Genomic DNA, 23,260 nt, shown 5'->3' with positions numbered 1-23,260 from the left:
GATGAGGTCTCCCCTCAGCCTCCTCTTCCTCAAACTAAACAGTCCCAGCTCCTTCAATCACTCCTCATAAGGTTTATTCTCCAGGCCCTTCACCAGCTTCGTTGCCCTCCTCTGCACTCGCTCCAGCACCTCGATATCTCTCTCATATTGAGGTGCCCAGAACTGGACACAATACTCAAGGTGTGGCCTCACCAGTGCTGAGTAGTGCTATGTACTCCTGCATACAGGAATAAGAGGCTACATGGGGATCTGGGAACTCTCCGCTGAGAAGAAAGGAAAGCAAAGAGTGGTATCATCACTGCTTCATTTCTGTCAACAATCTTGCTTATGCTTCTAAGGTCTGACACAAGGGGTATCTCAGTTATCCTCGCAGGCTGGAAACAGGTGAGGGACAAAAAATGTAAGGGATGTGGAGAAATACAGAATTCATTACTTACATCTTACACAGAAGAGTATTTATTCTTTCTTTCATTGTCTGCAAGGTAGGTATTGCAAATGCATAATCCATTTAGATCAAAGATAGCGCATTTGAATTATATCACCTGTGCAAAGAAGATCAAGCATCCAAGAGATGGTATTCACAAATAACACAATTATATCTGGTAATAAGACAAATGTCTTTTCTAGCTACTCCTGCTGGGTCTTATGATTTACTTAATTCATACCCCATACTTCTGCACAACCTGTTTATAACCCAACCTAGTAACACAGTTCATAACTATTTTCAACTGCAGATATGGCAGAAAGATTAAGAGAACTGAACTCTTACACTTTTTCTGGGAGAATCTCTTCTTGCTGCCTTGTAGTCTTCACAGGTGGAGGGGGGTTGTTGCTTTACATCAATGGACTGGTTTAGCGCTCCAGATAGTGAGAAACTGATGCAGTTTACCTTGAACTAAGGAGAGCAAATATGCCTTAAACTCCCATGTAAATACACATGGACTTCAAACACAAATAGAAATTTGAATTTCAGGCATTCTGTCAAATTTGTCATGAACCTGATGCACTTAGCTTGAGAAATCTTCTGTTCTTTCATTACTGGAAAACAGGGTGATGTTTGAGAACAAGTAAATAATGATCCAGTGTATTCTGATCCAAAGAGTGTAATATTCGGCTGACAATAAAAACAATGTAGTAAAAAGAGGAAAAGCTCACAGGTTTCGTAGTTTTTCTTTTGCAATCTTGTGATGCACATTGTGCTTCTGTGGTCAAAAAGTGGTTCGATCTACCTGTGTTTGTTACAGTCAGTATAAAAATAAAGCTTATGTAGTAAATTCAGAGGGGTGAGCCAAAAGCTTTGGTTTTCCAAGGCTCTATACAGGAAGTGACAAAAGGTATTTGAGATTTCTCTCTTTTTGAAAAAGGAAGCTCATAAAGTTCTTTTGAGATTTACAAGCAAACTGACCAATGTAGTAGTACTAACGATGAGAAATGCCAAGAAGTTTAGTGTTTCACTTTAGATAAAAAGTTGATAGTTAGGATGCTCATATATAACTTTCTTAAGCCTTAAACTCAAGAATGCTCGTAAGAATGTGGCATTTCTTGTTCCCAGACAGCCTAGACACATCGGGGCTTCCTCTCTTTCATCGCCTTGGAGCCCAGGAAAGGGACAGTGGAAAGTCTCCTGGGAGAAAAGCTAAATGAAAGGTGTCTCCAGCCTCAAAAGAACAGCTTGGGTAAGAGCTTGCCATGAATAAGGTATGTTTGTCTCTCCCTACCCAGGCAGGTTAAAACCAGTGTGGAGGTTTAAGAAATGTTTTGAATTCTTGTGAGTTTTTTTTTCTAAATGCTTTTGTCAGCTATGGAAGAGTCAGCCCACACGATTTTGCCTCGCCAGCCTGAGTGGTTAACAGTGTTCTGACTCTGATGGGACTGTTTCCTTCACAGTGAGAAACTGGTGACACAAGGCAACTGCTTGCTAGGGAAAGTGCTTATGCGCCTCAGAAACCCTCTCCTTGATTTCCATGAAAAACATGTTGAAGCAACATCCATCTCCCCCTGCCTCCAAGCCCAGGCGCAGACTCTCACCACCAGCTCAGTCCTTGAGACCGCAACTAGGCAAGAGCCTCACATCATCTATTTTCTCCCTGTGCACTCTGCAGCTGGGAGATTTGGGGAAGGACCTCGCTAATCAAATAGGCTGCTGTGCCCCATCCATTGAGCTTAAAACATTGTGTCTCATACCTCTTGGCATTAACATGGTTTGTTGTTATCTTTGGGACAATGGGCATCTGCTGGCCAATGGCTTTCCTTTGTACCTGTTAGCTCCTGATACCTTAATTTGAAGCAAGCATGGTATGATGGGCCACTGTACAGTTTCACTGAATTTATAAGTAAGTTTCAGCTGGGTTTGCTTCTGGAGCAGCTGTGCAGTACCCAGCACAGCAGGGTCCTTACCTTGTCTGAAGCCTTGTGCTGTAACCAAGGTATCAATTAGGGAATAACTGTGTTCATAGCAGACAAACTATAAAAGCACAGCAAAGGTATATGGAGAGATCTTCTGGTCTCCAAAAGAGCTGCAAATGTATTCCTCAAAGTAAGTTTAATTACAGTTCTTAAAAGCATCCATGACTTGTCTATTGAGTACTTTTGGCAGATTAGACGACTTTTTTATTTGCAGAGTTTCATTTAGATTATTACTAATATTTGGTAACAGTTACTCTCCAAGATTTCCCTCACTTCTTATTTTCACTGTAGCAAACACACCAGCTAGGCAGAAGAGTGAATTTTCAACGGTACCAGTGAGGAGCTTTCAGCATAACCCCAACTTGCACAGCTAGCTAAGCAGCACAACCTGTCTACTGCTACTTTGAGAACAGTCAGAAGACACCTGCGTGTTTTTTTCTCTCACAAGACACATGCAGGAAGTCTGTTAGTAAAAAGCAAATGCATCCCAGTGTCAGATATCTCTGGCATATGCTTTTTCACATAGTGGGAAGGTTCTCTTGTGCATTTTGTACCTGATCCTACTCAGCTCAGCTGACACCATCCTAATTCAGTATTGAGTGTTTCCTTCCTTTTTAGAGAGGGAGTTGAGTGATTTCCTTCCTTCCTTCCTTCCTTCCTTCCTTCCTTCCTTCCTTCCTTCCTTCCTTCCTTCCTTCCTTCCTTCCTTCCTTCCTTCCTTCCTTCCTTCCTCTTACAGCCTGGACGCTGATGCTTTATTCCTATTGTGTAGTCTTGGTTATCTCCTTTTGCTCTCCAATTTTTATTCAAGGAGGTGTTAGATGACCAACACTGACAGCAGCTACTCCAGAAAATACAAAAGGTGATTAGGGCTAATCACTATTGAAGTAATTATTTTTCCTGCTTACTTAAAAGGAACCTGTTGTGCAGCAGATAGATAGAAAATCAAAATCCCACAATGCCTGCAAAGTATAATCTCCCTTTCTCTGTGTATGTATGTATGGAATGCATATTTATATTGTATTGTAGTTTTGTTATTTCCTATCCTTTTTGTCCTTTACTGATATATTTCTCAATATAGTTGATCCGTATTGCATTTGTTCCTGTTTATCTGTCTTCTTGTCATGGTGTACACAAGGATTTTGGACAGAACTGTGAATATTAGACAAAGGACAGTAAATCCAATATAATCCAAATTATACGGGCTAATCAACAATAACCGATGTTTTTGTCAGAAAGCACACACCCATTGAATGTGCAGTGTCTCTGATGTCTCTTCCTCTGTATTGTTTGGTTTTGAGATTCACAGAATTAATCTGAGCTCCCTCTGTAACTAACAGAGCTATCTATTCATAACAAAAATGCACAGATAATATTTGCTTGTGTTAGATTCACTTCATCTGCTCTGCAAACATGCTACTTTTATGCAGGCTTATATTCTTAAGAATGAATTAAATATCAGGGTGCTCATGAGAACAGCAGCCATTGGGAGGATACTACAGAATTTTCATGAAGTGAGTTGCAAATTTCCACACATCAGCACTGACAGAGAAAGCCTGACTCGGAGAGTGCTGAGAGCAGGGGTCTAATGTATAGGCTACATTACTCATCCAAACTCCAATTTCAGAGTCTGAAATCCCATGGTAAATTGCTCTGACAAAAATCAATAGGTCAAAAGCCCTGTGTACGCCAGTGGCAAAACTGCTGTTGCTTTTGGTAGGTTTAGGGCTTTTCTGCAAAAAAAGAAAATAAAAAAAAAACAGGATTGGTGTCTAGGGACTAGTCCCAGTTCATTGTTTTATTGGATCCAGAGTTATATTCTTGTGTTCCCTGCTGTAAACTGTCCTGGAATCACGCTTGCTATTCATCTCTTAGGAGAAAAGTCTGTCTCCAGTATCCCGTTGTAACATTCAGCGTCCAACCAAGAGTTTCTGTCTTTAAAAAGGACAACACTTCCCTTTTCTCCCCTTAGCACAGGGTTATGCAAAACAACCTGGGGTTGTGACTGTTGCCAGGCAGTTGGCACACATAACTTACTGCAAAACAAATATGCAAAGTATAACATTGTATTCCGGATTGGAGCCTAATGGACTTCTGAGTATCCCAGAGCTATAGATGCAGTCTGCTTTGCAGACTTTTTTCCGGGTGTGTTTACTGGACAGCACTTCCCCACTTTTAAACACCTGCTGCAGTTCACCCGACACATTCTGTTTATGGCCAAATAGATCTCTATGTATATAACCATTTTGTGTTCATAAAGTAACATGGAATCCCTACATGATAAAAGCACTGTAAATGACAAAGGCTAGCAAAAGCATCATAACAAAGATCATAGTATTATGAATAGACACGATAAGCAGCAGAACGACTAAGGAATAAAATCTCATCTTTGCCATTCACCTATTGTGTGAAAGAGATGCAGATAACAGACATGCCTCTATAAACTTGAAATTAAAATTGTGGAAATAGCTGCAGGGAGAAGAGCTCCTGAGATGGGGTGGGATGCAGTGGGATGGAGGAGGTCCTGGCAAAGAAGAGGTCATCATACTGCAAACAAAAGTTGGAAAGAAATTATGTGACTGTCACGGGCAAGTGTTTCTTCGAATAAAACAAAAGACATCTAAATAATCACATTTTTTTACTCAGGTCTTGTCATTGAGCAAATAAGACAAAAGAACTAATAAATATCAGCAAAACAAATTGAACTCCCTCACACTCACCCTCCCGTCTCCTAAAAAAACTCCACAATGTTCCCTGTAGTAGAAACATTAGTACTAGATTCATCCTTTCTTCAGCTCTTTTATGCCAGTCCTGTGGTGTAAGGTAATGGAAAAGCTTCCAGGCAACTGAAAATTTTCCCCCTGCTGGAAAGTCTCTGGGTGGTTTAGACTCAACATTTAAAAACACTTAAAAATGTGAATAACTTCAAGATACCACAGGTGGCCACATCTAATGGTTTAACACAAAGGGCACTAATTAAAGTCCTCTCTTTGTAAAAGGAAAGGCAAAAGGCAATGCTAAATATATGTTTCCCTCTCAAAGAAAATCAATGGAGACTACAGCAAATTTCTAAGAGAACAGCTGAATGGAAGATTGGTTCTTTCAGTTCAGTTGCTGAACGCATACAGAGTGGCAGAAGTAATGCAGCATTCCTGGGGCAACTGGGCTCTGGCTGCAAAACTGGGTGTAAGAATCACCGCTGGGACAAATGTAGTGTTTCCTCCTTCAACTCACATTCCGTTCTGCTGTGTTACCACTGTGGTGGTGGTGGCTGTCACCCAGTGGGCAGTGTGGCTTTGAGTACCTCCTCATTTCACATCAGCCATGAGACAAAAGGTATGTCCAGAGGGGGCTGTGTCCAGCAGACCAGAAATATCTGTAATCTAGAAAAGTCTTATAACAGAAATGTTTTTGTCTGATGAATCTTTGAAAGCAGTCTAAGAGCAAACCATAGGTCTAAGATCAATGACAGAGGGTATGTTATTTGATAACCTGAAGTACATGACCTGTGAGGGGAGGTTGGGGGAAACAAGCTTGCTTAGCCTGAAGGAGTGATGGCTTTGGGGTTACCTGATAGCAGCCTGTCAATACCTACAGGGAAGCTAGTGAGAAGATGAAGACAGTCTTTTTACAGTGGTATCTGGTGGGAGGATGAGACAAAACAGGCATAAGATTTTGGTGGATTTAAGGAAAAATTATTTCACCGCGAGGACAGCAAAGCAGTGGACCAGGTTGCCCAGAGATCTTGTACAGACTCCATGCTTGGAGTTTTTCAAGACATAACAGATAAAACCCTGAGCAACCTGGTCTGAGCTCGACACTGACCCTGCTTTGAGCACAACATTGGAGTAGAGACCTCCTGAGACTCCTCTACATTAAATATTCTGTGCTTCTGTGGTTATATGATTCTGGCATATGCCATGAAATTCTCAGGTACTGTGGAGCAGAGAAGCAAGAACACATATCTCTTTGTTTAATACAGAGTCAGAGATTATGAAAGCAGCCCATAGGATGGTGCAGAAAGCAGACTGGAAGTCTGGCAAAAGCAGGCTAGAGAGAAAAAGGAATCAGCATAACGCAGATCCTTGGCTTCTTACTCAGAGGTGACACATACAAGTCAAAGCTCCTGCAGCATCTGGTCTGCACTAGAATTAATTGCCCTAGTGTTTGCCCAGGGGGAGTTACCAGCCTGTAGCCCACAATGTGGGATGTCTGCTGCTTCCCAGGAGCTTAAGCTAAGAGGTTGCCCTAGAGAATCAGAAAGAGATTCCCCCTGCCTGGATTTCCACAGCTCTGACCTATTGCTGATCACCGGTTACCCTTTGGAATTGGTCTGAAAGAAAGGGACCACAAGGGTAGATGGAAGGACCCATAGCAGCAGCTTAGGGAGCACAGATCATCAGACCCTTCCAATTCTGCCCTACTTCCAGAGTTTTCCTGGTGCAATGCACAGTATGAGCAGGACGTATATTATAGGAGCAAAGCTGTATGCTGCTGGAACTCAACCACAAAAGTGACTGCTTTGGCACATACCTCGGCTCATATCAAAGCAAAAGGCCTTTAAGCACAGGTGAATCAGGCCCCATGTTTGCCCTTAACCCTGCTGAAATGAAGCAAATAAGAAGATCCCAAGCTCTGTGCTGTCTTCCAAACAAATGCTATCTTATGCATAAGCTAGAGAAATTACTGTTTTAGCAGGCCCTATCAGATCCACAGAATACTAGTGAACAGGATCACGAAGAGGTAAGCCTTTCCGTCTCTATTACATGATGTCTATCTTTTCCCATCCCATCAAATTGGTTTCACTAGCAACAGTGACAGCTGTCCATCTCTGGTCCCAAGCATGCAGGCCTTGAAGGATCAGCTGTTTCCTCTGTGAGTATAATAGCCTTGACATGAACGCAGTCTGCAATGACTATCTGGCTTGGATTTGTTTTCCAATGTAAAGGCTCAGCACAGGAAGCATCAAGATTAACCACATACAGTTCAACCACAAAGGCTTGCAGGAAAGTAGCCAGGCTTATTGTATTATTATTTCAGCTGTTAACATGGTGGTTCTGATTTTCATCCATCATTGAAGATGGTGAGGCTGCACAGATTCACTCCATTTGAAGAATAGTCCAAAAATGATACTGATATTCAGTGAATAGTTACCTCCATAACTAGTCCAGCTCTGATGACAACCCAGCCACATCAGCATTGTCATTTTTTGGCTGACCTAATAGCATGAGAAATGTACTTTGCAAAATACTTGAGTATGAAAGAACTGTGAGCGTGTGTCAGGGCACAACTATCACACTAGATGTGATGATGATATTGGACTCGGTGGCACATGGCTTTAAAAGAACAAGGGTTGTGCAGTAAAAGCAATGGCATAGATTGAACTTTTCTGGAATCAGCTCTGTCCCTGAAAAATGTGGGCACAACGCATCACCCTGGACATCAAAGGCACCTCAGGCACCCAAATCCTATTGTTTATGGCAATCTGTTTCTCCATTTCAGTCTTCTGTTTGTGCATTTTATTGTTCTGCTCCAAGTTTATCTTGCAGCTAAGACCTGAAAGATCTACAGGGCATGGGTGATCTCTCACTCTCATTTGAGCAATGCCAACCACAATAGGTCTTCAGGTCACTACAGCTGGTATACAACTACTCAGCACGACACAGTTCAAGTTACAGGAGGGAGCTGGAGGTTTGTTCATCTTTTCATTACTTGTGTGTTTGTTTTCAGGCAGGACATCCAGTGAAATGGGCAAAGAATGAGTTTATTTTTAGCTCTGTGCTTCCCCATAGTTACACAGAGCCTGCACTTGCTGGGAACTGGTGGGTTTTTTGGCCACATTGCTGATGGCAGGTATTTCCATCTACACACAGAGAGCTTTTGCTAAGGGAGGGCTAGAACAATACTGAAAGATAAAGGAGAAAGCAGGGTCTGAGAGAGGAGGAAGATAAGAGGATTCATTTAATGCAGTGGAGCTGAGCTAAAACCCGGATCAAAGCCTTGAAATGATACCATGAGGTTGGTGTGAGCCTGGCAGAACTGGCCCAAGTAAGACTGCTAAATAATAATTGAATCATGCTTATCATTCCCCTTCTCTTTCATCTTTATGTGTTGAAGGTAAGCAAGACCTTATTCCATATTGCTATGTTCAGTGAAACAGTAAATAAGCAAGTATTGAGCTCCAGCTGCAGTAACAAGAACTGGCAAAAGCCTGACAGGTTTGCAGTATTTTCCCTAAAAACAGCAAGAAAAAAAACAAGAACCCTACCACCCCCAACTGTCATTATTTTCCTTATATATTAAACTACTCTGGAAACAGACAATCTCTTCAATCCTTATATATTATTGCCTTACCTGCCTTGAAATGGGAGCCATTGGCACTTTGATAAATGGACTGCAAAGTTGCTGATATTCACTGTAGTTTCTTTAACACTCCTGTATTCTCAGCCAATATCCAGCTTTGTAATGTCTGCAGCAATTTAATTCCCAGTGAATCACTGCAAGGGGAATTCAGCCTCCTGCAGAGAGGGTCATTGGAGGGTGGTGTCTCTTTTATCCCTCGTCACATCAATATTATGCGAGTGCCACAAAGTGTTTCATCAATTCACTGGAATATGGAGTCCCAGCAAGTCCTAGTTTTAAAGATGAACTTCCATCATGTCCCAGAGCCAGATTCTATCATCTCTTAGCTTTTCTGTGTGTTTAGGTGTCTAGCATGCTTAGGCATTTTTGTAAGCCCCATTAAATGACTATATACATCTTTAGATACATGAATAACTCAATAATACCTAGTCCTAAACCTGAAAATAATCTTAGTGCTGTCAGCCGGACTGCTTGTGAGCTGAGTCTCATTTCAGACTGCCCCACAGGGTCTGTACAGTATCTGTAAAAGCCCAAGATCGAAATGTTCTGGGACATTTTCATCAAGTCAAAAAGTGCTGGGGAATATCAGAAAGAAGATTCTAGGGGGAAAAAACCACAGACTTAGAAATATCCTCCTTTGTCTAATTGGGTTGTAAGTGAGGAATTATATCGCATAACTGTGTTGTTAGTTTAAGCTACTTTTTAGTGTTTTAATTAATCTTTAAACTGTGGATCTAGTGCCTGATATTAACATCCAGCTTTCTGTGAATACTGCAAAGAGATTGCTTCTGTGTATTTGCAGAAGTAGGCTATCAAGGTTTCATTTTGAGGAGTCATTTGAATATTATTGTAATGACAAAGGCTCACAAACCCAGAGAAGATTTTTGCCCTGATGACAGCACATCTCAGGCGCTGTTTTCGGAGGTCAGCTCATGACTCATCCAGAAGACAATTTACCTCATTATTTTATGCAGGTCTTTCCAATACAGTTTTCATGACTGCTCCATAAAATAGCTTTAATGAAAACAAGGATTTAATTTTTTTCCTGTTATTGCATATTCACAGGTAATTCTTTATGGTATACAGGTGTAAAAAACCACAGATTCTTCTTAAAGCCTTTCCATTGCACTTTCAGCCCTTGTCAAAATTGCTAACATGCTTTTAGCTTAATCTTACATTTCACTAAAGAGTTTTGGAATTGGCTGAAATGTTCACATGAAGAGGAAAAAAGAAAAGTACTGAGGTAATGGGTGGATATTGTACAAATGTTCCTGTGTTGAATTTTACAGTTAACATTATAATGTCACATTACAGCTAAGACATTATAATATGTCACTATTTCGGTTCTAAGGAAAGGTAAAGATTGTTGCTTCCAGAAAAGCTGCATCCTTCCAAAAGTGGAAAGCAACCCTGAAAGGTGGTCTCTCTCATCAGCCACAATGTGAGTGAGTCATGTCATACACTCCCCTGCATCAGAGGGGACTTACAGGCTTAACCCCTCTGAAAATCACTGTTGCTATTTGCTACAGTGTCTTGGGTTTATCAGATCTCATTTATTTTGAGGACAGCTACTGTAGAAAAAGTGACACAGTACAGTTTTCATTGGTGGCTTTCCTACAGCATCGTGTGCTCATCTTTCCTGTTTTGCCTCTGTACTTTTATCACTGAATTGTTTGCTCATAAATCGTATTCGGTTGTGGTCTGGCATATGGAACCTATTTCTTACCCATATTTTGGTGAAGCTGCATTGACTTCCTGACAAAATTCTGCTGCTGTGGATAGTGCGTATGTCAAACAGCAGTTGGTGATCAGAGAGGGCCGTGAAAGATGGAGCCAATAACATGATGGAAGGAATATAAGGAATGATTGTGCCTCCACAGGGCGGAGAGAATTTGGGATGATTCATTGCCACATGTGAAACTGCAGCAAGAAGCTTGAACTGTTCAGAGGAGGGAAGCACAGGGATGGTAAAGAGTTAAAGAGCAGTAATCTTGTGATGAAGTTGAAAGAAATGATAGGGGATATGCTCGACAGTAGAAAGAAAAACGTAGGAATAGAGTAGAATACAGAGAGAAAAAAAGAAGAAAATAATAAACAAACCAGGAGGCCAAGGAAAGGTAAACCAGATCTGAAAGCTGTGTTATCTTGTTATACATAGCAAGAAGGAAGCAGGAAGGAAAATTCAGAGTGAGACACAACTATAAACTAGATTTTTAAACTAGGCTCATGGCTAGCTTGTACAGCAGGCAGGGTATGCTCTTATTTCTGATTACAGGAAGGGTGATACATGATAGTCGCAGAGATGAACAAATTCTTAATCCCTCCTTTCAAAAAAAATGGAAAAAAAATCCTGAACCCTTACCTTGTGTTATTATTATTATTAAGATTGCTTTGTCTACGTATGGCCTGATATCTTTCAGTCAGGCCATATGTAGACAGACACAGGGATATTATTGTATGCAGGGTTCCTATAAGTTTATGCTGAGGACCAGAGAAACCCTAGGAGATAAAAACCTAAGTGTGTAGGAACTGGTGTTGGGAGAGAACCTGGTATTTCTGCAACAAAACTCTAGCTCTATACCTAGTATGATGCTTGCAAGATCTAAATTTTCATCATTACTCCTTCACATTTTCTGTCCTTTAGAAAAGATATTGGAAAGCGTAATGCACAACACAGAAGGAGAAGATCAGAAACATCTCAAGGAATGTCTGCTTTTCTTGATCGATTAGAATATGTTTTGACAGCACTGGTTTGGTAGTTTTTGGCATGGATACTAGCTAGACTGTGTCATCTTAACCACCTCTCTTTTGCTTTAAAAGATCTATCAGTGAATTCAGTTACAGAACTCCCCTGAATGTCTATACATTCTGACTCATTAATTCATCCATTTCCATAACTGGTCCTCTGATGCCATTTGAAATAAAACTGCTGAAAATATTCCAAACACATTTGCTTCCCTAAAGATTGTTTGATGCACACCAGAGTGTGTTCCATCGTTTGTATCCACTAACCTGTGCACCATGTGTCTCTGTTCTGTCGTTTGCCATCACCCCTGGAGATTAGCAAAGATAAGTTGTTTAGGTTTTGATGACTCCACAGGGCTGCTTTCAAAGTGGCATTTTTTTTTCATGGTCATTTTTTCTACTGAGAGAAAATATCTTTCCTCCTGCAAAAACTTGTGAAACACATTCTGCCTGGTATTTGCTTTCCTGTTAGTCTTTACTTCTAATTTTGTAGACATTCAGGAACAGAAAGTGACAGTTCTGAGACACGAAGGGCTGTGGTGCTTAGAAGGTGTTTAAGAAATGTCTTGTCAAATGGTTAGTGTTGTTTGGTTTCACAGCAGGTCCCCTACATTTGGCTGCTCCTTCTGCAAACATTTGTACAAACTTTCTGAAGAGCTCTCCAAGTCCAGAAAAAAACTCTTACCAACAAGTGCTCCAGTCTGTCACTTGTAACTGCTCAATGCTGCGTCCCCACTTTCAGTCCTCCACCATTAGTAGTGCCCCAGTGAGCTAACATAGCTTTTTCAAAATGATACTTTTGTCCCAAATTTTTTGAGCTCTCAGATCATGCCAGCTGTATTCAAGCACTTTCCACATGTTACTGAAACAAATAAACTGAGGCACCAGGTATCTGAAGGAACCTTTAAGACCTGTAACCCTTCAGTTATCTGCAAGCCCACGCAGCAGCATGCAGCAGCGCAGGTGGTGGTCTCTGGTCACTGACCAACTCCCTTAGATCTTTGTCACATCAGGTGACAAACGCCTAGCAGAAAACTACTTGATTATTTCCTTGTCCCCCCTCTTCTGGCCTTTCAGGTATTGTGTGAGCAGGGGCTTTACCATGCCTTGCTCCTCTGCTGTTACTCAGCAGCCTGCCAGACTCTGCTGGGAGTCTACCACTGAGATTTCTCAACAATTTCATTGTCTAGCATTCACATTCTCTGCTACTTGAGATGTCAGAAGGGTTTGAATCAGATTGCCTCACTGAAGTGCTCTTTACCCCAAACAGTCTCTGACTACCACAGATCCTATTCTTCCTATGTTTATTCACGTATTCAATATATTTTCGGAGTCTCAAGAATAGCTACAGATCATCATCACTTCGTGTTACATTTTCTAAAAATATTTGATCACTGCCCAGGAAACCTGTTAAACTCTCCTTTATGACACTTAGATTATTTCATTCCTTAACAACATCATAAATACTTGAAATAGTACTTTAAAGTATACCTTAAATGGGGAAGCTCACAATTTAAAGAAAGTTACAGTTATCAGATTCCTTGCAAGAAATTGTACATTGTGGTAACTAATTTGAATCCTGTAAAAGAAGCCAAAGGATGCTTGCTGAGACAAGTGTAATTATTTTGAGTTTGGTTTGTTGGTTTTCTTTTTTATTTTCCTGGCATATCTGTAATATTCAATAGGAACCTGAGCAGCTTTCTGCAAAGAATATTCCAGTTAATAGTAACGCTGGTTCTTTCACCTCACAAATAAACACTTCTCTGGTTTTCTGAACCCTGTTGTGTTTGAGTGGCCAAAAATGTGTACTGAAGAGTTGCTTCTTGACAATAGAGCACCCAAAAATGTGAACAAAGATATTGATGAAAAGAAGCAGATGAACTGCCTTTGTCCAGGTACTTTTTTAGCAGCCTCATGTGACTGTTACGCAGATTGCCCAGTTTTGGTTATTGGGACCCATTGTAACAGCAGCTTTAGAAGGAAAAGACACTGCATCAGAAACCCACTGAGGAAAAAGAAAAAGAAGCAAGGCTGAGTCCCCGGTGACAACAGTTTCTGTTTTCATGGCAATACTGATGACCATACGCTGTGCACAGGAATGGGCAGGGCAATTCTGTTTAGTGCATTTTCAAGGACATAAGCCACCACAAATGAGATTTTCAGTCATTCCGGCCAAAATTTTTCAGTGTGGTGGACCTCAAGGTCAACAGGAAAGAATCCGTTCTTCATTGTCCCAGGAAATTGTGGTGTGTTGTGTTCATCACAAGCCTACAAACAGGAGTCAAATTTTTCAGCAATGGGGTAATGCTTGTCTTCAGAAAACCCCAACTAGTGATAGTCCGTGTTCACTATTACTGTCAATGTCATGCATAGGCTTATGAGATATTTCCAGGATAAAACTGGAAACAGATTGATAATGGATTAATGTCCAGTAGGTGGTTTGACCTTTGAAGAGCAGCTGACAAGCGTCTAAGACTTCTGAACTCTGGCCTGATCTGGTCAGCTCACCTAGTTCTGTTGACTTGCTTTTCTTGTTTGTCAGAACTGTGTGCAAAGCTTTACAGATTGCAATTAAAATTACTTTAAAGTCTATCTGGAAATAGAGAGGAACACACATGGCAGAATATTGCAAGTGAGATGTGTCATGTATGTCAATTTAGAGGAGATTTCATCTCTGCTGGCAGGCAGGACCAAGCCTGCTACCTTAATGCTTTAAAGTCACTTCTGCATTGATTGTAATGGTAAGGATAAAAACCTTTACTGATATTGTCAACCTCGTGAAGGGTGAGAAATGAGCAGCTCCCTTTTGTGAAATTTCATGAGCCTACTCAGGATTCTCCACTCCAGGACTGTGCAACAAAGTTTAAGAAAGTAAAGAAAAAAAGAGTGAGAAAATGTGAAAGCCAAAGAGGGGATAAATTAGGAGAAAGTCCTTGTCCATGGATAGGATTAAAAGCCATGCAGATGGAATGGTATCACGACAGAGGTGTAAGGGCCTTGCTGTGCCAGCCTGCAGTTCAGTACCTGGCTGCCAGCAATAGTTACTGGTTTAGTGGTTAATTACTGCAGAACAAAAGAAGGATGGAGGAGAGAGTTTTCATACCTATAGCAGCTGATGCTTAATTGTGGTACAATTGAGGTAGCAGACATCTTCAGCTCTGCAATGAATGAAGACAGAGATGTTCTTTCACAGTGATTTGGCTCTTCAGAGCTCTGATTTAGCCTCCTGAAGTCTTTCTCTCTGCTCTCTCTTAGGCTCCTAACCCAGGCACCTCAGCTGGGTGCAGAGGGATGTGGAGCATGAACACCCACCATGCCAAAGAGCAAACTGTGCCATCTAGTCTCTGCTATCCAGTTTAGTCCTAGGGAGCGTTTCAATCTCTCATCTTTGTCTCATCTCCCCTTCATGACATATTATGTAACCTCATTTGGACAAAAATGACAGTCAGTCAAGTGTCTTATAAATACCTTGAAATGAATGGAGTAAACAGGATGGCAATAAAGCTGACCATCCAGCCTCCCTTGTGAGATGCTTTTTATTATGTTCAGCTGCAAGTGTCATTTCCCTAATGCTGCCCATTCATCTCGTGCTGGGTTACAAGTCAAATCTGCACGCAATCCTGCTCTCCTGGGGATGGAGAGATCCAGCAGTGTCCGGCTCATGGCAAATAAACTGTGTCATAAAACTGCAAGGGTTCCCCCATAATTTATTCTCCTGACTTTTTGTGTTGTTGCCATGGAGTAGATGACTGCAACTGGATGTTCCTCAAATGCATTGCCTTGGCATGTCAGGCAGCTATGCATTGTTTCTTTGAGATGCCAGAGGACTAGCAGATGGATTCTGGGTGTGGAATAAAAGCTATAGTATAGCCCAAGCCGTGTGCAGTGGCAATATAGTTGAGGGTAGACACAGCAAAATGGAGTTTATCTACTACTAAAGTAAGCAGTGTAAATTTGCTGATACTCCAGTGGTGTGGTAACATTCACCTGGGAGTAAAAAGGATATGTTTGTGTGTTTTGTGAGGGCAGGGGGAACAGAGAAAGGAGAAAAATTCCAGCACATTACCGTTGAAGATAAAGTGGGAATTTCTACAAAAGCAGTTGCTCAATTACTTACCCTGAGTCAAACTGAGGCAAAAGGTCAGTGAATGCAGCGATGGCAGGCACGATGGCACTTCAGTATCTATTTCAATCAGCAGCAAAGAGACTTTGCCCTCTTTAGTCTTTTGACATGAAGAAAGAGGGCCTTGATTTTTAGCACTTAAAGAGACTAAACCATGCCCAACTCTAGAAAGCTCAATAAACCTTTCTGGATAATATATTTCAGAAATCCAAATCCAACCATGTAGCTAATCTCAAATCCTGAAGCAGATACATCTACAACTCCACAATATTTACATTTTGTAATCCTGGTTCATGATAAGATTACTGCTCTTTACCTCTTTACCATACCTGTAAGCTACAGCAGGCAGAGGCCTTTTGATCTTTACTAAAGAAGAAGCTTTCCTGCTCCTTATTTTTCTGTTGAGTCACGAAAAATTCCCTGCTAGAAAAGATCCAAGCACAACTTACATTCCTCTTTTTATACCCTCGTTCAATTATGGTTTTCATTACCTCAAAAGTTAGCTTAAATGCTCCCTGTTGTCCAACAAGTGAGTAAATAAATAAATAAGCAGTTTAACTACAAGGGAAAGAAAAGCTTCATTCCAGTGTTTACCACAAAGTTAACTACAAGGAAAAGAAAAGCTTCATTCCAGTGTTTACCACAAAGTACTCTAAGCATCTGTTTCCAAGCTGTATAACGGCTACAGCAAGTTAAGATTCTTCTCTCTGAATATTTCAGATCAAAATGTCTTTCACTTCTTCTTTCTCTACCAAGGTTTATTTAGTTTACCTACTGAGAGATCAAAGACTGCCACTGTCTATCTTGGAGGAAAAAAAAAGAAGGGGATACTGTGATCACATGAAAGGCACTCAGTGCCAGACAGGTTAAACCGGACCCTTATTTTGCCCCATCCCTCTCTAATAAGAGGACTTTAGAGAAATTTGAAACTCCATAGATATGAATCTAGTACAAGGAGATGGATTTTCATGTACTGCACATAGAGCTGCAGAGCTCATTGCCACAAGAGAGGTTTATGATCAAGGACTTGTCAGCATTTAAAAAGGACTGAAAATACATGCTCATAACAAGTATATGTAAAATGTTCACAATACAAGGTTGCAAGGTGCACAGGGAGGTGGTGTGTTGGTCTTCTAACTCACCTGTGGCTGGATTTCAGGTTAAGACAATTTATAAGCAGTCTGACTTACAGAGATTTTGGGGTGGGTTTTTTTTTTCTTCTTTTTTTTTTTCCCCCTAGTAGCAGCTGTGCTTCCTAGTATTTGTTTAGGAGCTTCTGATATCTCTGATTAGGTTATTTGAAGTACTATCCGACACTAGCAGAGGAAGGATTAAAAACTCACCGGGCAAGTCCTGTGTCGCTATTGTCCAACACTGTTTGGCTATCACAAGGCGTGCTGAGATTGCCCCTGGCCATTCACAGTAGATCTCCCAAAGATGCCTTTCTTTTGAAAAAATGCACTCCCCCGCTGCACCCTTGTGTGCTCTAGGGACCTTAGCTTAGTCCTACTCCAAGGATGAGGCAGGAAGGCTTAGAGGGGATAACATATTGGCTATTGTAGCTGAAATTACTTACACTGACATAATTGCAATTATTAATAGTGGTGAAAGGATGTGCCTAATCTATAATTTGAGGTAATGTTTGGCAACTTGAGAAATACGAATCATGAATCATTCATTAACTGAGTAATGCTTTTATTTAGTTAGAATTAAGTTTAAGATGTCCTCTGTTATTTTGTTGTGTAATTTAAGGTCACCGGCATTATTTTTTGTATGTTATAATTACATTGAGGATTATATGCAATTTCTACCAAATGCAAATATATTATTTGCTTTAGTTCAAACTGATTTTATACTTGGGGAAAAGACTTAGGGAATGGTGGAGAGTCTTAAAGATGAAGCCTGTGGTATCTCCCCGGTTGTACATGAAGTGCTATTCCTGTGCTACCAGGTCTGAGAGCTGTGATGCTGAGACATCAGAGCTTGTAAAGAGAAGTTAGTGATATATCTCCCTGCTTGATGTTTCAGATCCTCTTTGGCTGCAAATAGGCAGAGCTGCATCAAGCTTGCAGAGTCCTATCAGCTAAAACAAAAAAAGACTGTATGGATTTTAGCAGGGCTCCATTCCCCAGGTAGTAGGTTTCCAGGCTGCCTACAACTCAGCAAGGCGCCACTCCATTCAAATGAATTACAATTCTTTTTTGGTTGCTCCATTAAAAAATCTCAAAGATTATGTGGCCCCAGGACACGGTTCCATTATGTTGTGTCAGGCCAAAATGGAGGGGCTCAGTCAGAAGAGCACGTCTTTTCAGAGATCTGAGTGGGGCACCGTTTTCTGCACTGACTTGGATTTCATTTCTCTTCCGGTGTATCTGAATAAATAACTGAGAAAATCCCCTCTCTTCTGCATAGTTCCATAGCTTACATTTTAGTTGTACATGCACCCTCTGTCTCTGGAGACAGTCATCCCCACACTCCACCACCAGAGGAATGAAGACAAAACTCCAGCTTCCTCAGAGAGCACGAAGACATTTTTAACTGCATAAAAATTGATGTTTTTATGGAGTTCCAGATCATTTACTGATATTGAACACCTCGGTGGCTTAATCCTTCCTCACACAATGTGGAGACAAATAATAGCTTGATAGACTTCATCATTCATGAAAGGCAGACAGAGCAGGCAAGCCAGCATGAAAATATTTTAATTATACTTTGTCAGAAGTATATCACAGGAGATAAAAGTGGTCTTCCTTCACCGCTTTCTTTTGGGGAATTTATCCAAGTCTAAATTTATTTACTACTAAAAATTGCACTTGGGTCTAAAGACTGGACTTCCAGAAGCTAAGAAAAAAGAGAAACAAGAGAGAAACAGGTATAACAGTGAAGAGTGTCAGAACACCACAGACCTTTAGGAGAGCAATGCTTTGCTTGAAGCCAGGCTTGGAAAAGAAAAACTTCCTAGAAAACATTTATTTTTTATATTTTTATATCTCTATGATATTATTTTTCTGTTTTATAAAACAGCAATTGATATGGGTTGTTAAAATTATTTTGTCTCCAGTGTAAACTTAGTATTGCTTTTATGTGTGAGTGCTAATTTGTTACTGGTGGCTTATCTTCTAACAGTATATCATGGTAGGAGATGTGCCAGGGAATAATAAACTGGGGTAAAGCATATAAACAATTCTATTTTCTTTCTTGTCAGTTAGTGTTATAGACTGCAGAGTCCTCATACTGCTGAGGTGGATTGTATTGAAGGAATAAAGATGAGAAGTAAAGTATTTAGCTGACCTTTGCTGCATGCTGGAAAAGGTCAATAGATTGTCTGCCACCTTGGTTGCCATTGAATGTCTCAGAGTGAGAATTAAAGAAGGGATTCCCCAAAAGTGCCCAGAATTTGCTTTGTTCTGTTACCATTTAAAGTCAATAACAAAGTACTCTTGACATTTATAGCAGTGAGGTCATAGCAGGACAGGAGCTTGAAATTCTTCCCATCCTAAAAGCTCTACATATACTTTACTGATAATGGGATCAAGCCCCAGGTTTCCAGCCATGTACCTCATTGAGCAATAATGCATCTTCTGTAGTCAACCAATTTCCAAAACATAGGAATGGATACTCCGTGTAATTCATACAAATACAATCTTTTTTTTTTTTTTTAAATCTTGCCAAGCTTTTAGTGTCAGTAAAATTTCTCTGCAGTGAGAAGCTCTAATTTAATTAAATGTTGCATGAAACTCTATTTCTTTTCCCCTGTTGTACATTTGCTGCATATTAATGCATCCTGTATTATTGAACTCAAGGTAAACAGACATCTCTATTTGGCCTTCTCTATGGAATTCATTTGTTTTTATAACTCCATCACAATTGATATAACTCCTTTCTTTTCAGAGTAGACTCTCCTAGACTCTCCAATTCCTTCTTATACTGATGTGTTCTCTCAGTGCCTTTAGACCTTCCCATTTCTGTCTTTTCTTTCTTAAGGACAACTGAAACCCAAGACAAAAGGGCTGAAAACTGAAAACTCTTTACTGTGAGGTGGTGTGACACCGGAATAGGTTGCCCAGAGAAGTAGTGAATGCCCCATGCCTGGAAGTGTTCAAGGCCAGGCTGGATGGGGCTTTGAGCAACTTGGTCTAGTGGGAGGTGTCCCTGCCCATGGCAGGGGGGCTGGAACTAGATGATCTTTAAAGTCCCTTGTAACCCGAACCATTCTATGATTCTATATGATTCTGTGAAAACACTGTGGATGAGCTGCTTCACATTCCATTTTATTCACTTCCTCCCTCATCAGTTTCTGATTAACTAGGGGTCCTTAATTGTTATTTTATTTCCCTAGAAAGGTTAATTTGATTTCAAATCCTATCAATGTACATGGACAGTCTCAGGCACCTGCATGCCACCTTGGTATGCAATGTAAATCTTTAGGAGTACTTTGGAACCCTACTATCTTGGCTAATCTAACCACTGCTATTGGCTGATTTTGCCAACTCAACATTTTCCTTTAGCTTATTGACTTCTTTAGGTTGTTAATAATTGCAACTAATTAAAAGCAACTAAGCCAGGTCCATTTCTCTGACCGATCTTATACTGAGGTTTGACATTATATTATTTCTGTTGGCTTACTATCTCTTTAAGAAAGTTTTTTCCTTGACAGTGTGGGGTCTGAGGAGAGCTGAAGGATGGAGGTGAAGAGTCTTTGCTTACACAGAACATAAACCAAGTCTTAATAAGACATGAGGGTATTCAGGTACTTCAAAGCCTGCATGCTATAAAAGTGCAGGGTCGTCTGAATAGCTTCTCAGTCAGAGAAATGTGGAAAATTAAATTGTCTTTCCGTAGGAAATATTAATAATTAGTTTTCAAACCACACTGATGAATTTTTGACTTCTCAACTATTTTCACATAAAAGAAAGTGGGAAACAATCTCAATTTGGAAATATTGGACTGCAAAATGTTTACTGTCTTGATCAAAGTGAAGATTATTAATCTTGAAAGGCTGATAGGTTTGATATTCAAAAATATCTACAGTACATCTGACAACTGGAAATATCAGTGTTGGGGTTTTATTTTAGATTAAAAAAAGTTTTGTTTGAAATGTTCTACTTGAAATAGCCTATAATTGTTGTCATAGGAAAAAGATCCTCTTTCCATCTTCTTTTTTTTTTTTTATTTTCTTTTTGTTTCTTTGTTATTCTAAATTTTTAAGGAAGAGATTCAGGCAAAAGTTTTTAGATTTCTCTCTTCTTTCCTCCTCTCTATTTTCTAGTAGGAAAAAATTGGAGTATCTTAGGACTCTTGTGTGGTTTGCTGAAGAATATCCATGCAAACACATCCGTGCAAGCGCTCTTCCTGCAGTGTGCCGGGGAAGGAGCATTTTGAAGAGGTGTAGTTTTGAAAGACACCACGTCTTTCTGCATAAACTCAGAAACTCACTTGATTTTATTAAATAATATTGGGCCAAGGATTATTGCTGACACCCTGCTTAACACGTGTTCTTAACTGTGTCTAGTTTTCATTTTCATTAAAATATTATTCATAGATTATGATAGTGCTGCCTTTATTTGCTGTTGTTGTTAATTCAATACTGGCGGAAATAATGAAGGAGAAAATCTTGTGTTGATGAGGAAATGGAGCCTAATAGCCTGGTAATAGGAACAAAAAATCTTGGGTTTGAGCACAGGTAAACATCTGTGGAACAGGAACACCTTTTTTAACCAAAAAAAAAAAAAAAAAGAGAAAGTTGATGAAACTAAATGTTCCAATTAACTTGGCTTATTTCAATTACCTTGGCTTATTCGGATGAGAGAGTTCTGTGGCAAAATACATGCCCCCTTTCAGACTTCGAGGGGGCTTCGTCTCATCTTCGCCACCGCAGGCAGGTAGCTCACGGTGCCCTAACCCTCATTGCAGGCCTGGCTACCCGGGGACTCGCAGCAAAGGCAAACTGAATCAGTTAATGGTGTGAATTAAAGGGCATTAAAAATCCTGCGGGTGTTCTCTGTCGAGTGTTAAGAAGCTGTATGTCACTGCAGTTTAATTTTTCTCTGAGGAGAGCTTGTCCTCAGTGAAATGTTAGCATAAGGTATAACTCTAGCATTGCTCCTGGCTGAACTCCCGCACACACAGAGCAGACTCTAACTTGAATTAAGCAATGATTTAGACATCTTTGCTGTGTTTTGCGTCCGTGCCGGTGGATGAACTGAAGTGCCTGGTGTCTTGCTTCTGTGGGTGTGGAGGCTTGCTAACAGCTGGTGCCCAGTCTGCCATGCTGCAACAGAGGTTAGAGTAATGCTTATTTTCAAACCAGCAAGGGAGAATTCAGCCACTCACTGCTAATCCCTGCACAGAGCGTGTCACTAGCCAGTCTCCCACCACAGCTTCAGTGTTTGCAGCGTGACCATGTTTGCCCAAGGGAGGCCAGCTCCAGAGGAATCAAGCTGCCTCTAAGGGTACACACACGACTGGAAGCAATTGAGTTACTGAGGCTTAACGAGTTACCTCTAATCAGTTGATGAGCTGTAACTCAATAAGACACAGAGGTTTTATTGCTTTTAATTGCATGTCTCCATCTTTGGTAACCTGAGTTAACCCTACACTAGCGATGTTCCCTGAGAAACTGCAGTAATATATGAGCAGAGAGACATGAACGGGGAGAAGGGGGGGATGAAACTCCCAGTTTCAGTCCTGTGAATCAGCTGGCTTGTCTGTGTGGTCTTCTCTAGAGCCAAAGGAAAGAGGTGGCTTTGAGCATATAAACTAGGCACTTCCTCATAGTGTGTCTCTGGAGGAGCCTACCTCTATACATTGATCATAGAAGTCATTAGGAAGAATAGCCAGCTAATTTAGGCACAAATGTTTCTTTTGGGTATTGTGCCTACATGAAACGGGAAGTGGGGTTTTGGAAGGCTGCCATGTGTGTCTCCTCTGCCAACAAACAATAGATGTTTCCCCCATAAGTTGGCGCCTGACGCCAGCAGAGACTACATATGTATGTATTCGCAGGTTTTGGCTTAATTACACTGACCTTTTGCATATGACAGAAATTAAATATTTTAGTTAAACTTTTTTTACCTCCCCCCAAATCTATTTTTCTCCCTAAATTTGGCCTGTACAAAACTCTGAAGTGTTTCATGCTGACAGGTTCCCACTCATCCTGGAAGTGGCAGGTTTATGCTGATTGTTAATAGTGGGAATGAGTGACATCAGGTGAGGCACAAGGATACCCCACAGTGACGCCCTCCAGCAGAACCACCTGAGACAGTGGAAAGGGAGTTTTCATTTTTCAGTAATGAAATATGAGGATGTCAGATCAAGGAAACCAGGTCAGATGTGACTAAGGAATTTGGCCACAAAGTAAACTATAATTAGGGTTTTGTTTTTTCTTTCTTCCAGCTGCAGCTACTGTATTTTCAGACGTTACAAAACTGCACAGTGAAATAACATCAAGAAGCCATTTCATTTTCTAAATTACCACTGGCCTTTCATTCACCTTTCCATCCTCTTGGGTTACCCAACTCCGTATTAGAAGTGTTCATATGCCTTGCTTCTATCCCCCTTCGTTGTTGCTATAATTGGAAAGAGTCAGTACAACCGCGCTTTTGTGGTTTGGTTTGGGTTTAG

The 23,260-nt window shown here is 40.6% G+C and overlaps 1 protein-coding gene across 7 annotated transcripts in view; it reads right to left on the bottom strand.

Moving 5' to 3' along the window:
• The window catches only part of CHRM2 (cholinergic receptor muscarinic 2), a 103,600-nt gene that overhangs the window by 21,643 nt on the left and 58,697 nt on the right, over positions 1–23,260 (bottom strand). For 4 of the 7 annotated variants that reach the window (XM_054223487.1, XM_054223494.1, XM_054223477.1 and 1 more), the window contains exons 1-2: positions 770–895; positions 438–542 (exon numbers count right to left, since the gene is read on the bottom strand). The exons of 1 other annotated variant lie outside the window; for it this stretch is intronic. The gene's annotated coding sequence lies outside the window, so the exon portion shown is untranslated. Of the gene's footprint in view, positions 1–437; positions 543–769; positions 896–23,260 lie in introns of those variants that run through there. 2 more of the 7 variants (XM_054223514.1, XM_054223504.1) reach the window with 2 other exon arrangements.

The sequence above is a fragment of the Rissa tridactyla genome, chromosome 1 (assembly GCF_028500815.1).
Source record: "Rissa tridactyla isolate bRisTri1 chromosome 1, bRisTri1.patW.cur.20221130, whole genome shotgun sequence".
In the NCBI taxonomy this organism is placed as follows: domain Eukaryota; kingdom Metazoa; phylum Chordata; class Aves; order Charadriiformes; family Laridae; genus Rissa; species Rissa tridactyla.
This window is presented reverse-complemented; position numbering and strand designations above follow the sequence as displayed.